The sequence below is a fragment of the Triticum aestivum genome, chromosome 6B (assembly GCF_018294505.1).
Source record: "Triticum aestivum cultivar Chinese Spring chromosome 6B, IWGSC CS RefSeq v2.1, whole genome shotgun sequence".
Taxonomy (NCBI): Eukaryota; Viridiplantae; Streptophyta; class Magnoliopsida; order Poales; family Poaceae; genus Triticum; species Triticum aestivum.
Window position 1 is genome coordinate 429,196,168 of NC_057810.1, and position 11,230 is coordinate 429,207,397.

Here is an 11,230-nt window from a genome sequence, read left to right on the forward strand (position 1 = left end):
TCCCACACCACCGCTAGGCCTACTGGTCCAGTAGTTTCTTTCTATCCACACTACCGCGAGTTCTACTGTTCATTGTTGAAGGACATAGAACTCTCACTAAATTTAAATACACGTCAATTTTTTCTACTATTGCAACCACGGGCGCCTAGCTATTTGCTAATATTGTCTTTTGATCAATTCTCTCAAATACTACCTCCGTCCGGGATTAAAAAGCCTTTGAGCCAATTCTCTGAAACCAAGACATGGTGTAGCTTTTGACCGAATTTTTACCCCATTGCATCGCACGGGCCATTTTCCTAGTGTGTGTGTGTGTGCGTGTGTGTATATATCTCCCAAATAATAAACCAGCGATGGCTTCTGGTCGTACGTCGTCAGCTTTTTTGCATAAAAGTCCCTCTGTTTCTGAGAATTTAACACGCAGTTCTATTTTAAGTGGGTAACGTTTCGTTTTTTTGTAAAAAAAAACACCCGACCACAAACGGAGCACGGGCTCGCGCTCGCCTCCTCTCCCTCTCGCGCAGAAGTCCTCACCGCCGCCGCCACCACCCACGCCGGAGCTCGCTGGACGGTCGCTTCCAGCGAGCTCCATCGCCGCGCAACACGTACCCGAGCTCCCCACGGTTCGCGCCTTCCTTCCCTCCAGCCAGTTTCTCCGCTCCCGGCCTCTATCGTCCGCTCCCAACCCCACCCCCATGGCTAGGGTTTCGGGCAGGGCTTCGTCGGCGCGTCTCCCGCTCGCCGCCTTCTCCCACCACGCTAGCCTCCCTTCCCTAGCTACCCTCCCGTCGTGGAGCACCCTCACTGGGCACTCCTTTCTCTCCCCCTCCTGGCTCCTCCCGTCACCGAACTGAAGCACCAACCGTTCCTCCTCCACCCCCTGATTTGGGGCAGCAACACCATGAGCTAACACCCAGGCGACGATCTCCTGCTGGTGTGGGTCAGTGTGGGCTTCCTCGATCTGGGGCAGACTGGCCGGTTCCGGCGTGGGGAGAGGAGGAAGGTGAGACGGGAGGCCAAGGCAACGGCGAGATCCACGTCGAGCCACCATGGCCATGACCAGATCCACGATGAGGTTAAATGGGGCCGGCTGCTCCCTACAGGACGACGAAACTCTTCAAGGGTGATCCTTCTCTTTTCCCCGAGATTGATGTGCCTGTGGCATGCTTGCTCTCCATGTGTATGTGCTTGTTGTATTTGCCTGCATCTGATGGTTCTTCCAATGTGCGTGCTTGAGAAATACACCTGCAGGTGATGATTCTTCATGATATGTGCCTGCTTCTTGTGTTGCTTCCAGGACATAGAACTGCCTGCAATGATTCCTTGTGTGCTTTTGTTCTGGGTTCCTTAGCTTCTTTTGGTGGATTAGCTACTGTATAAAATAAAACAAGCAAGCAGTTCATATGGGTTGATTAGCTGATGCATGTGATGCGTATAAATGGATAATTGAGATGGGTGTGATTTATTCATGAGATGTACTCTGATTTCTAAGAAAAGGGTTTCTTCTTGGTTGAGAATAATATAATTTGAGATGTACTGCTATGTGTTTGCTCTCCATCTTGGACATTCTAAGCTACAACTGGTGAAGTGTTGATAGGTTTGAATTAAGTATTTTGGACCTAACACATTTCTATCAATTGTTTCAGATTGACCCCGCGAATTACAAGAGCATCTCATCTGGATTTGGTGTTCTGTTAAAGGAGCAAGGAGCTAGGGGATTCTTCAGGGGATGGGTACCTTGCTTGGTTATAGTGCTCAGGGCACTTGCAAGTTTGTGTTCTACAAGTTCTTTACGAAGACCTACTCAGATATGGCTGGGCCTGACAACGCCGTGAAGTACAAGACCCTAATTTACCTTGCAGGTTCAACTTCTGCTGAGGTAATTTCTGATATCACTCTGTGCCCCTTTGAAGCTGTCAAGGTCCGTGTGCAGACACAACCTGGATTTGCTCGTGGAAGTTGTTAGCTGGAACTCCAAAATTCACTTTTCTTGCAAAACATAAATATGTTAGCCAGACATGAGATTACTGTATGTCTGTCCATCCACACTTGCGCTGTAGCAGAAGAGAGCAACTTAGCATAGACTATTTTGTAAATTAAATTTATTGAATAGAACACGAGCAAACAACCAGACAGTAACGACCTAATGGGCAATGATTATTCCATGAGTGTCATCCCATAGAATGTTCAAATTCACTGAAATAAGCCAATTCAGCCCTTAACAGTCTAGCCGAACATCTCTCACAGATTTTGCCACTGATCCATGAGAAAAGGGCAGCATCCTTCTTTCTACCCTCGCCTATGATGGCCGTGGTGTCCAGTTCACAATGTGTCGAAACATGGTCAATTCCATGACAATGAGCGTACCACCCCACGTGCAATTCTATGACAATGAGCATGCCACCCCACGTGCACACATGTCACTGCATCCACACAAGGGAATGTTTAAAACTTTAAAAACTAATTTGTCAAGTTGGACATGAGGATGCCCTCTACGAGGTACTCCCTGCACCTGTAGCCTATTGCCATGAATTTGGTCAGAGTTGAGGAACTGGGTCAGGACACATCAAGGGAGATGAAAAGCTCGTCAAGGACAGAGTAAGAGCGGAGGATATAGATGCCAGGTGGGACATGGCGAGATGTGATGCCGATGTCTAATGACACCAATGGGTTGAGCGACACAGGCTTCTGCCCAGCGACATCGAGAAAGAAGTGTCAATGACGGCCGCCGACCAGTCTACGCGTATTATGGGCTTATGGTCCAATTTTGTGTTTTTCATATCAACATGATTGTTTTACCGTCAATTTTCTGAATATTGTTAGTGACTAACTATTTCCTAATTTTGTTTATTTAGGTTGGAGAGAATATGTACGACTAATGTTTGAGCAGAAGGAGAGTGAAAGATGCAAGAGTGATACACCCAATCACTTGATTTGAGTCAAACCTGGTTTGTTGTATAGGATTCCACTGTATTTGTCCGCACAAATACTTCTTGATATTTACTCATGATAGTTTTTCTCCATAGTTCAGTGTCTACATCTCTATTCTCCTAATATAGTCATATTGTCCATATAAGTGCAGCTTTTATTTTGAGTTCTTCCTGGATGCCACTCTGAAGGTGAATTCTTCCTGGGTGTATCATGCACCTGTGTCTTGCCATTCTATATTCTCAAGTCTGAACTGCAGATTCTCAAAGGTTTCGGACACCACTTTGACCTACGACAAATATTTTGACTATTTAATTTAGTGACACTGATCATAGCTGCCTGTAGGTTTTATTCACTCACCAGCTCTGGCTTTTGGTGTACACGGTACACCGTGAGGCAAGAAGGTTGACATGTTCATCTGTTATCATGAGTGTCGTGTTTACTCTTGCAGTTCAGTTGTTAAGCTTAAGCTAAAGATCTGATTGTACTGTCTAGAGGTGGAATGGCTAAGCTCTCTTTATAATCCTTTTACTGAATATCTTGCAAATGACACACTAAAGGGCATGAAGTTATTAGGTGTGTGGGTATCAGTCCACTATGTTCTTATGTCTATGGATCCGCGAAATGTTTGATGCTTTATTGGTTTTGGTCACAAAAATGTTTGGTGTACATGCTTTCATCTTGAATATATGTAGCTCTAAATAATGCTACTTCCCAGTTAGTTCATTGAAGTAATAATACAATCAATTGGATGTTCTTCTACTGTTATGGGTCTAGCGGAAAAAAATGTTTGTTTCGATATCATTGTATTTCTCCATAGTTCATTGTCAACATCTTTATTCTCCTAATACATTCATATTATCCATATAAGTGCAGCTTTTAGTTCGTAAAAGTACTTTGTACTTTGCCCAATTGATTTCACTAGATCCCCTGTTTGTACAGTATGGATGAAACACCTTGCAATTATTTCACTAGATCGATTGATGATAGCTTGCTGTTGCTGATGAAACCGAAGAAACTGTATCTATTCCAGGCCAGTTGCCAACCAAACCAACATTGTCTCAGTTACTGGTTCAAAGATGTCTCAAACCACGCACAAACATTTCAGTTGATACATACACCATAAGTTTGGTTGTCCGCTCTTTTAGATGCCCAGAAGCATGATTCTCGAGATCATTGCTCACTGAACATAAGACCAAATGTTCCAATTTATTTTATTGCTCAAAGAAGAATTGGTGTTCTGTTGTCTTATCCTGCGACACTATATGGCATCAGGTTGTTTGCTTCCATCAATTGGCTTGTGGGTTGTGCTTTGCACTGTTATCAGTGTTTCTGTCAGATTATTGTCTAGCTTAATGATCTGTTGCACCAACATGTATGGAAGTTGTTGGTGTGGTGATCGCCGTAGGGCCCGGACTGACTGGCAAGAAAGATGGGGATGTTGTCGCGTACGCAGGCAAGCCGATGGGCTCTTATGCTAAAGAGCAGATTATTCCAGCCAATGTTGGTTCCCGTCACGCCTTTGATTGATCACACAACGGCTGCTATCATGCTGAAGGGGATGACTGTCCATATGCTGGTTCGCAGCATATTTAAGGTACATTTTGTCTTGTTCCTGCTGTGTGACATACTGATCCGCTGCACATCCGCGTGAAGCACACCCACCCACTGCCGGAGGCGTCCCGCGCCCATGCTGATCTCAAGGCCCGGAAGACGCCGAGCTCCGTACTGCTGACCCCGTAGAACTGAGCACTGTCATATTTTTTGGGTAGGAGAAGAAGGAATAAACAGGGGACTCGGCGATGTATGTGCTCTAGAATCTACAATGCTTGTGAATATGTTCGCAGGTGTTGGCATCTGAATACTGAATCCTCCGTCTGTCTGTTTCACCTCGTTATGTTGGATTCAGTATGAATGAGTGTGTTTGGTGGTTATGAGTTGGATTGTGGTCTTGTTGTGCACATCACTGTTTGAAGCATGACGAGTTGTAAAGACCAATATTTTCCAATATAGTGACCTAGCAGGACAAGTATTTCCCTCAGTTTGTATATTATTTATATTCATGTCAAGTTATACACTAGACTAATTATAACATCATGAATGTATAAGGCATGATGAGTTCATGTCAAAGTAACTACAACTCGGTCGTCAGCAAGTCGTAACATGGCATACTTGGTTTTACAAATTAAAGTAACAAGCACAAACACCAATCCGCTGGTGCACCACAAGGCGGCATCAGCGTTGCCGGGTGAGAGGCTGCGGTGGGTCGGTGTTGCTAGGAGTTGATTTGGTTGTGTCAGGTGTGGGCTTGATGGAAGAGGGGTAACTAAACAAAGATATATGTGAAATTGTAAAATCAAATGCTTTTTTCTTGCATTGTAAAATTATTTTGTTTCTGCCATTGCAACACACGGGCACGTTTACTAGAGGGGTGAAAAGATCGGGGGAGCTTTGTTCTGGACGATCACGATTCTTTGTACTAACTTTTTCGTACTTTGGATGAAACGTAAGACATATCAGAGACTCGACAGTGCATGTTATTGCCTAAGGCCGAGACCAAGCTAGCGGGCCAGACTATAAACCGCTTTTCCTTCTTCTGATGTTTTTCTCATCTCTGGCTTACATTGTTTCTTTTACTAGTACAAACGCCCGTACATTGCAACGGGCATGGAATCTTACAAAACCTGCTCCATATGTCATTATGTACAATTTTCCTTTTTCTTGAGTTGGAATCGCTATGATTTATTAACCAGTCTCCATTGATTTCAAGCGTGATAACACACGCCGGAAGGACATGGGACCATGTTTTACAAAGCTTATTCTTACAACTAAAACATGGGCAACTTTGTTTGCGAACGACGCACCCAACAAACCTTGGACTCCACGAAGACCTGAATTTCTTTGTCATATATGCACCATTTCTTATATTCAGTTCTAATAAACGCGGTACTAATTGTTGGAAATATGCCCTAGAGGCAATAATAAAAGTATTATTATATTTCATTGTTCATGATAATTGTCTTTTATTCATGCTATAACTGTATTATCCGAAAATCGTAATACACGTGTGAATACATAGACCACAATATGTCCCTAGTGAGCCTCTAGTTGACTAGCTCGTTGTGATCAACAGATAGTCATGGTTTCCTGGCTATGGACATTGGATGTCGTTGATGACGGGATCACATCATTAGGAGAATAATGTGATGGACAAGACCCAATCCTAAGCATAGCACAAAGATCGTGTAGTTCGTTTGCTAGAGCTTTGCCAATGTCAAGTATCTCTTCCTTCGACCATGAGATCGTGTAACTCCTGGATACCGTAGGAGTGCTTTCGGTGTATCAAACGTCACAACGTAACTTGGTGACTATAAAGGTGCACTACAGGTATCTCCGAAAATGTCTATTGGGTTGACACGGATCGAGACTGGGATTTGTCACTCCGTATGACAGAGAGGTATCTCTGGGCCCACTCGGTAATGCATCATCATAATGAGCTCAAGGTGACCAAGGTGTTGGCCACGGGATCATGCATTACGGTACGAGTAAAGTGACTTGCCCGTAACAAGACTGAACAAGGTATTGGGATACCAACGATCGAGTCTCGGGCAAGTAACATACCGATTGACAAAGGGAATTGTATACAGGGTTTGATCGAATCCTCGACATCGTGGTTCAACCGATGAAATCATCGAGGAGCATGTGGGAGCCAACATGGGTATCCAGACCCCGCTGTTGGTTATTGCCCGAGAGTCGTCTCGGTCATGTCTGCGTGTCTCCCGAACCCGTAGGGTCTACACACTTAAGGTTCGGTGACGCTAGGGTTGTATGAATATGAGTATGCAGCATACCGAATGTTGTTCGGAGTCCCGGATGAGATCCCGGACGTCACGAGGAGTTTCGGAATGGTCCGGATGTAAAGAATAATATATAGGAAGTGGTATTTCAGCCATCGGGAAAGTTTCGGGTTCACCCGGTAATGTACCGGGACCACCGGAAGGGTCCCGGAGGTCCACCGGGTGGGGCCACCCATCCCGGAGGGCCCCATGGGCTGACGTGGGAGGGGAGCCAGCCCATAGTGGGCTGGTGCGCCCCCCTAGGCCCACCCCCTGCGCCTAGGGTTGAAACCCTAGGGTGTGGGGGGGGGGGGGGCGCACCACATGCCTTGGGGGGCACTCCTCCCTCCTTGGCCGCCGCCTCCTTGGGAGATCCCATCTCCCAGGGCCAGCGCCCCCCCTGGGGGCCTATATAAAGGAGGGCAGGGGGGAGGGCAGCCACACCCCATTGCCTTGGCGCCTCCCTCCCCCTGCTACACCTCGTCCTCCTCCCGTAGACGCTTGGCGAAGCCCTGCTGGAGTTCTGCTGCATCCACCACCACGCTGTCGTGCTGCTGGATCATCATCAACCTCTTCTTCCCCCTTGCTGGATCAAGAAGGAGGAGACGTATCCCGTCCCGTACGTGTGTTGAATGCGGAGGTGCTGTCCGTTCAGCACTTGGACATCGGTGATCTGAATCACGTCGAGTACGACTCCATCATCACCATCCCCTTGCAAGCTTCCGCTCGTGATCTACAAGTGGTATGTAGATGCAAACTCACTCCCTTGACTCGTTGCTTAGATGAACTCATAGATGGATCTTGGTGAAACCGTAGGAAAAATTTTAATTTTCTGCAACGTTCCCCAACAGTGGCATCATGAGCTAGGTCTATGTGTAGTTCTCTTTGCACGAGTAGAACACAATTTTGTTGTGGGCGTGGATCTTGTCAACTTGCTTGCCTCTACTAGTCTTTTCTTGCTTCAGCGGTATTGTGGGATGAAGCGGCCCGGACCAACCTTACACGTACGCTTACGTGAGACCGGTTCCACCGATTGACATGCACTAGTTGCATAAGGTGGTTGGCGGGTGTCTGTCTCTCCCACTTTAGTTGGAGCGGATTCGATGAAAAGGGCCCTTATGAAGGGTAAATAGAAGTTGACAAAATCACGTTGTGGTCATTCGTAGGTAAGAAAACGTTCTTGCTAGAACCCAATTGCAGCCACGTAAAAGATGCAACAACAATTAGAGGACGTCTAACTTGTTTTTGCAGCGATTGATCATGTGATGTGATATGGCCAGAAGTTGTGATGAATGATGAATTGTGATGTATGAGATCATGTTCTTGTAATAGGATTCATGACTTGCATGTCGATGAGTATGACAACCGGCAGGAGCCATAGGAGTTGTCTTTATTTTTTGTATGACCTGCGTGTCATTGAAGAACGCCATGTAAACTACTTTACTTTATTGCTAAACGCGTTAGCCATAGAAGTAGAAGTAGTCGTTGGCGTCACAACTTCATGAAGACACGATGATGGAGATCATGATGATGGAGATCATGGTGTCAAGCCGGTGACAAGATGATCATGGAGCCCCGAAGATGGAGATCAATGGAGCTATATGATATTGGCCATATCATGTCACAACTATATAATTGCATGCGATGTTTATTATGTTTATGTATCTTGTTTACTTAGGACGACGGTAGTAAATAAGATGATCCCTTACAAAAAAAAATTCAAGAAGTGTTCCCCCCTAACTGTGCACCGTTGCTACAGTTCGTCGTTTCGGAGCACCACGTGATGATCGGGTGTGATAGATCCTTACGTTCACATACAACGGGTGTAAGACAGTTTTACACAGCAAAAACACTTAGGGTTAACTTGACGAGCCTAGCATGTGCAGACATGGCCTCGGAACACGGAGACCGAAAGGTCGAACACGAGTCGTATGGAAGATACGATCAACATGAAGATGTTCACCGACGATGACTAGTCCGTCTCACGTGATGATCGGACACGGGCTAGTCGACTCGGATCGTGTAACACTTAGATGACTAGAGGGATGTCTAATCTAAGTGGGAGTTCATAATTTGATTAGAACTTAATTATCATGAACTTAGTCTGAAAACCTTTGCAAATATGTCTTGTAGATCAAATGGCCAACGCTCATGTCAACATGAACTTCAACGCGTTCCTAGAGAAAACCAAGCTGAAAGATGATGGCAGCAACTATATGGACTGGGTCCGGAACCTGAGGATCATCCTCATAGCTGTCCGGAAACAATATGTTCTAGAGGGACCGCTAGGTGACGCTCCCGTCCCAGAGAACCAAGACATTATGAATGCTTGGCAGACTCGTGCTGATGATTACTCCCTCGTTCAGTGCGGCATGCTTTACAGCTTAGAACCGGGGCTCCAAAAGCGTTTTGAGCATCATGGAGCATATGAGATGTTCGAGGAGCTGAGACTAGTTTTTCAAGCTCACGCCCGGGTCGAGAGATATGACATCTCCGACAAGTTCTACAGTTGTAAGATGGAGGAAAATAGTTCTGTCAGTGAACACATACTCAAGATGTCTGGGTTGCACAACCGTATGACCCAGCTGAATATTAACCTCCCTGATGAGGTGGTCATTGACAGAATCCTTCAGTCGCTCCCACCAAGCTACAAGAGCTTTGTGATGAACTACAATATGCAGGGAATGGAAAAGACCATTCCTGAAGTATTTTCTATGCTGAAGTCAGCAGAGGCTGAAATCAAGAAAGAACATCAAGTGTTGATGGTCAATAAGACCACTAAGTTCAAGAAGGGCAAGGGCAAGAAGAACTTCAAGAAGGACGGCAAGGATGTTGCCGCGCCCGGTAAGCCAGTTGCCGGGAAGAAGTCAAAGAATGGACCCAAGCCTGAGAATGAGTGCTTTTATTGCAAGGGGAAGGGTCACTGGAAGCGGAACTGCCCCAAATACTTAGCGGATAAGAAGGCCGGCAACACCAAAGGTATATTTGATATACATGTAATTGATGTGTACCTTACCAGTTCTCGTAGTAACTCCTGGGTATTTGATACCGGTGCCGTTGCTCATATTTGTAACTCACAGCAGGAGCTGCGGAATAAGCGGAGACTGGCGAAGGACGAGGTGACGATGCGCGTCGGGAATGGTTCCAGAGTCGATGTGATCGCCGTCGGCACGCTACCTCTACATTTACCTACGGGATTAGTTTTGAACCTTAATAATTGTTATTTGGTGCCAAGTTTGAGCATGAACATTGTATCTGGATCTCGTTTGATACGAGATGGCTACTCATTTAAGTCTGAGAATAATGGTTGTTCGATTTATATGAGAGATATGTTTTATGGTCATGCTCCGATGGTCAATGGTTTATTCTTAATGAATCTCGAGCGTAATATTACACATGTTCATAGTGTGGATGCCAAAAGATGTAAAGTTGATAACGATAGTCCCACATACTTGTGGCACTGCCGCCTTGGTCACATTGGTGTCAAGCGCATGAAGAAGCTCCATGCTGATGGACTTTTAGAGTCTCTTGATTATGAATCGTTTGACACATGCGAACCATGCCTCATGGGCAAAATGACCAAGACTCCGTTCTCCGGAACAATGGAGCGAGCAACCAACTTGTTGGAAATCATACATACCGATGTGTGCGGTCCAATGAGCGTTGAGGCTCGCGGAGGATATCGTTATGTTCTCACTCTCACTGATGACTTGAGTAGATATGGGTATGTCTACTTAATGAAACACAAGTCTGAGACCTTTGAAAAATTCAAAGAATTTTAGAATGAAGTAGAGAATCAACATGACCGAAAAATAAAGTTACTACGATCAGATCGTGGAGGAGAATATTTAAGTCACGAATTTGGCACACACTTAAGGAAATGTGGAATCGTTTCACAACTCACGTCGCCTGGAACACCTCAACAAAACGGTGTGTCCGAACGTCGTAATCGCACTCTATTGGATATGGTGCGGTCTATGATGTCTCTTACCGATTTACCGCTATCATTTTGGGGATACGCTCTAGAGACAGCTACATTCACTTTAAATAGGGCACCGTCTAAATCCGTTGAGACGACACCGTATGAATTATGGTTTGGGAAGAAACCTAAGCTGTCGTTTCTAAAAGTTTGGGGATGCGATGCTTATGTCAAGAAACTTCAACCTGAAAAGCTCGAACCCAAGTTGGAAAAATGCGTCTTCGTAGGATACCCTAAGGAAACTATCGGGTATACCTTCTACTTAAGATCCGAGGGCAAGATCTTCGTTGCCAAGAACGGATGCTTTCTGGAAAAAGAGTTTCTCTCGAAAGAAGTAAGTGGGAGGAAAGTAGAACTCGATGAAGTACTACCTCTCAAACGGGAAAGTGGTGCAGCTCAGGAAAATGTTCCTGTGATGCCCACACCAACCGAAGAGGAAAACAATGATGATGATCAAGGTACTTCGGATCAAGTTGCTACTGAACTTCGT

The 11,230-nt window shown here is 45.5% G+C and overlaps 1 long non-coding RNA gene across 3 annotated transcripts; it reads left to right on the forward strand.

Moving 5' to 3' along the window:
- The first annotated feature begins 473 nt into the window (after positions 1-473).
- On the forward strand, positions 474-4,966 carry LOC123137344 (uncharacterized). 3 transcript variants are annotated; one of them, XR_006468099.1, is made up of 3 exons: positions 474-1,120; positions 1,644-1,876; positions 2,853-4,966. It is a non-coding gene; the product is annotated as an uncharacterized lncRNA (long non-coding RNA). The 3 variants fall into 3 exon arrangements; XR_006468098.1 differs by having other exon boundaries at positions 474-1,248; positions 1,644-4,966; XR_006468097.1 differs by having other exon boundaries at positions 1,644-4,966.
- Positions 4,967-11,230: the final 6,264 nt, after the last annotated feature.